This window comes from Triticum dicoccoides, chromosome 2A (genome assembly GCF_002162155.2).
Source record: "Triticum dicoccoides isolate Atlit2015 ecotype Zavitan chromosome 2A, WEW_v2.0, whole genome shotgun sequence".
NCBI classification, from domain to species: domain Eukaryota; kingdom Viridiplantae; phylum Streptophyta; class Magnoliopsida; order Poales; family Poaceae; genus Triticum; species Triticum dicoccoides.
The window spans coordinates 106,838,014-106,843,022 of record NC_041382.1 but is presented as its reverse complement, the minus strand read 5'-3'; positions in this window follow the sequence as shown (position 1 = coordinate 106,843,022).

The following is a 5,009-nucleotide window of genomic DNA, read 5'->3' as shown; positions in this document are numbered from 1 at the left end:
CGCCTCCGGCGACCGGCGCCGCCGCGGGACGCCGTCGCCGCCACCGCACCGGCCGCCGCCGTGCCGGACCCCGCCGCCCGTCCGCTCCTCGCCGCGCGCCCGCGCCTCCGGGGCCGCGCCCTCGCCCGCGGTCCACCTCGCCGGTCCACCTCGCCGCCGCCTCGCCGGCCTCCCCCTCCTCCACCGGCTCCGGCGAGCTCGAGCTCCGCCGCCGGCGCCGCCTCGGCTTCCGCGCCGCGATCCCGATCTGGATCCGGTCGCGTGAACAGTAAACCCTAACCCCGATTTTTTTTGCTAAGTCCTAAAAATTTTGATCCATGTTGCTCTGTTCGAGGTCCCGTAACTTTGCAACCGTAGCTCCGTTTTGGGCGTATGATATATCAAAATGTTCGCCTCGACATGTACATCATTTCTTTCCATTGCATCATTTGCATTTGAGGTCATCTTGATACCCAAAATGCTGTTAGAAGGAGGCTTCGTGAGTTAAATTGCAGATCCGTTAGTTCATCATGCACTTTTGTCATTTTTGCTATATTTAATCCGTGCATGATATGCCTGTGCCCCTTTGGGATGTTTTGTGAAGCATTTTGTCTTCTTTCCAGAGGTGCCACCCATGCATTTTTAGGATGTGTGTGTTGTCTTGTGCAAGCTTGCGAAGTAAGGTACCTGAGATTGCAGATTTCAGGGACTTAGTGATTTTCGCTAAGTCTGGGATATTTTAGTTCATGATGCTATATGTCCAGCTTGTTTCCTAATGATCCGTGCCTCTTGTGAGGATGATCAGTAAGGGAGTTTTGATATTTATGTTATGCTCTATCCATCCATGTCTTTGTTGGCATTTTTGGAGCGCTCCAGGTTGACTCAATCGAGCTCAACTTTTGCTTCGTTGTTAATCTGGGCAGATCGTCAACTTGTTTGCGATTCCGCCGATGCTACCGTTAGTGTTCCATGCATGCTATGCCTTCGTTCTTGCCATGTGTAGCTAGCACTTTGTGCCTTCTTGCTGGTTATATGCTTTCCTTGCCATGACTTGCACCGTAGTGAGTGCATCGAGCTCGTTTACATGCCTTCGTGAGTTAAATTTCAGCATGTCTCAGTTTTCACTAAGTCTGAAGACTGATTGTGTTCGAGCGATGTTCGTGAGCTCGGTAGAGTATTTTGTGAACCCTTTTGGCCCCAGGTCACTTTGGGTGTTTTATTAAGCTTATCGAGTAGCTCCATGCCATGTTCTTACTTGTCATGTTCAGGTTCTCTATCATGTTGTTTTGCTGCTCCGAAGAGAGCTTCGTGATCTGAAATTTCAGACTAGTGTTAATTTCACTAAGTCTGAAATCTGTTTTGCATTTGCATTTTAGCCATGCTTGTTTGAACCTCTTAATGGATGAATTTGCCTATGGCTCAGTGCTAGTGTTTTGTCAACCATCTTGTGTACATCACTGCCATGTATTTTGTTTTCATGTTTGGTGGCTGTAGCATGTTCATTTCGTTGCATTTAGATGCCTACTTGCTGTAAACCGCAGACCGGTGTCATATCTTAAAACGCTCGCCATTTCCAAACCGTAGCTCCGATTCCAATGATCTTTATATCGTTTTCAAGCGTTTTCATCCCCTCTATCCAGTGGCACACTTGGTTTTCCAAGTTGAGGCCAGGTTCATGCATTTCCTGTCATATCTTGCATTTTGCATCCCGCATCGCATCCCGCATAGCATATCGTCATTTCATCATATTGCTTGGTCTTGCCCGTGGTTGATTGTATCCTTGTTGCTTGTTTGTCTTGTTGGGTAGAGCCGGGAGACGAGATCGCTACCGAGGAGCCCGTTGAGTTTGCTTGTGAGGATCCAGTCAACTCTGACAACTGTGCAGGCAAGATGATCATACCCTCGAAATCACTACTATCTTTGCTATGCTAGTTTGCTCGTTCTTTTGCTTTGCCAATGCTACGATGCCTACCATTTGCTTGTCAGCCTCCCAATTGCCATGTTGAACCTCTAACCCTCCCCTTTTGTCCTAGCAAACCGTTGATTGGCTATGTTGCCGCTTTGCTCAGCCCTTCTTATAACGTTGTTAGTTGCAGGTGAAGATTGGAGCCGTTCCTTGTTGGAACATTTATTTACTTGTTGGGATATCATTATATTGCTATGTTATCTTAATGCATCTATATACTTGGTAAAGGGTGGAAGGCTCGGCCTCTCGCCTAGTGTTTTGTTCCACTCTTGCCGCCCTAGTTTTCCGTCATATCGGTGTTATGTTCCCGGATTGTTGCGTCCCTTACACGGTTGGGCTATAATGGGAACCCCTTGATAGTTCGCCTTGATTAAAGCTTTTCCAGCAATGCCCAACATTGGTTTTACCATTTGCCACCTAGCCTCTTTCCCCTTGGGTTTCCGGAGCCCGAGGGTCATCGTATTTTAGCCCCCCCCTTGGGCCAGTGCTCCCTCTGAGTGTTGGTCCGAACTGAGCTGCCTGCGGGGCCACCTCGGGGAAACTTGAGGGTTGGTTTTACTCGTAGCTAGTCTCATCTAAGTGTGCCCTGAGAAAGAGATATGTGCAGCTCCTATCGGGATTTGTCGGCACATTCGGGCGGTGTTGCTGGACTTGTTTTAACCTGTCGAATCATCTTGTTGTACCGAGATACCGAGTCTGATCGGTGTGTCTTGGGTGGAGGTCTATTCCTTCGTTGACCGTGAGAGCTTGTCATGGGCTAAGTTGGGACTCCCCTGCAGGGATTGATCTTTCGAAAGCCGTGCCCGCGGTTATGGGCAGATGGGAATTTGTTAATGTCCGGTTGTAGATGACTTGAATTAAACTTAATTAAAATGAATCAATCGTGTGTGTTACCGTGATGGCCCCTTCTCGGCGGAGTCCGGGAAGTGGACACGGTGTTGGAGTTATGCTTGCGCAGGATGTTCCTTTAGCTTCTCGCTCGTGCTTCGCCTTCTCTTCTCGCTCTCTTTTGCGTGTAAGTTAGCCACCACATATGCTAGTCGCTTGCTGCAGCTCCACATATTTTTTTGCCTTATCCATTCCTATGAGCTTAAATAGTTTTGATCGCGTGGGTGTGAGATTGCTGAGTCCCTGTGGCTCACAGATACTACAACTCCAGATGCAGGTTCAGGTGTTTCTGCTCCAGTTGACGGTTACGAGCTTCAGTGGGAGTTCGATGAGGACTCTCAGCGTTACTACGTATCTTTTCCGGATGATCAGTAGTGGTGCCTAGTTGGGGTTATCGATTCAGGACCTTGTCGCATGTTGGGGGTCTTTTCCATTTTGGCGCCGTAGTCGGGCCATGAGTGCTTGTTTGATGGATGTTATTTATATACTCTGATGTGACGTGGCGAGTGTAAGCCAACTATGTTATCTCCCCCTTTTATTATATATTACATGGGATGTTGTAATGATTGCCTGACTTGCGACATTGCTTTCAATGCGGTTATGCCTCTAAGTCGTGCCTCGACACGTGGGAGTTATAGCCGCATCGAGGGCGTTATAAGTTGGTAATCAGAGCCATCCCCGACCTTAGGAGCCCCATTGCTTGATCGTTTTTAGCAGCCGAGTTGTGTCTAGAAAAAAAAATATCTTGAGTCCTTAGGAATTATATATCGGAGAGCTTAGGAATTCTTTTTACTTCCCAGTCTCCTCATCGCTCTGGTAAGGCATCCTGACGTAGAGTTTTGACTCTTCTCTTCTCAAATTTCACAAAAAAAATTTTTTTAGGTTCACGCGAGTATCTTGGTTTTGTTCCGATGGTTTTGTGACGAGAACATTGTTCTTGGTGCCTCCTGTCTTTAGGGGTTGTGGCAGTGTCCCGGGGAGTTGAGCTCCGAGGTGTTGTCGTCACAATTTTATCGTTGCAATTCTGGTATACTTGAGATATGTTCGCCGACATCGAAAATCTCTTTTATGCAGTTCGTTGGTGAGATAACCTCGACGCCACCCAGTACTGGGGCGGGAGTTCGGGAGTATCGCCATAACTTGTATAACGGATGCTTTTCGAAGGTTGAGGTAGATGGTTTCCGAAGTTTTCCTGGTTATGTGTTGAAGGATGGATACAGCTGGATGTAGGATTTGCTAGTTTGGGTGAGATATTGTGCTTCCCCTGTATCCCCAACACCTGATTGCATAACCGGAAAGGTTCGGGAGTTTCATAGGTGGGAATTCTAGTAGCTCTAGTTCTTCTTCCACGGATATTGGTTTGAGATTGGGTCTCATTCGGCCTAGTACTTCTCCGTGGGGTTGTGGTGTTCTTTTTGTGAAGAAGAAGGATGGATCGAGTCGACTTTGTGTTGATTACCGTCCAGTAAACAAGAAGACCATCAAGAACAAATACCCACTTCCCAACATTAATGAGCTATTCGAACAACTCAAGGGTGCTCAAGTATTCTCCAAGCTTGATCTCCGTATGGGTTATCATCAGATTCGTATTCGTGAGCAAGATATTCCCAAGACGGCGTTCAGAACAAGTTTTGGTTCATATGAATACACCGTCATGTCTTTTGGCCTCGCCAACGCTCCTCCGACGTTCTCTCGCATGATGAACTTCATCTTCAACCCCTACACCAATGAATTCGTTCTGGTCTATCTCGACGACATTCTGGTTTTCTCGAAGAACAAGAAAGATCATGCCAAGCACTTGCGTTTGGTTCTTGACAAGCTCAGGGAACATCAGTTCTACGCCAAGTTCTCCAAGTGTGAATTTTGGCTCGATGAGGTTCTTTATCTTGGTCATATCATCTCCGCCAAGGGCATTTCCGTGAATCCTGAGAAGGTGTCTGCAATTGTGAATTGGGAACCTCCTCAGAATGTTAAGCAACTCCGCAGTTTTCTCGGTCTCGCAAGCTATTGCAGAAGATTCGTCGAAAACTTTTCTAAGATCGCCAAGCCTCTCTCAAATCTTCTTCACAAGCACGTCAAGTACGTTTGGTCTCCGGAGTGTGATATTGCTTTCAACTCTTTGAAAGAGAAATTGGTCACTGCTCCAGTTCTGACTCCGCCTGATGAAACCAAGCCG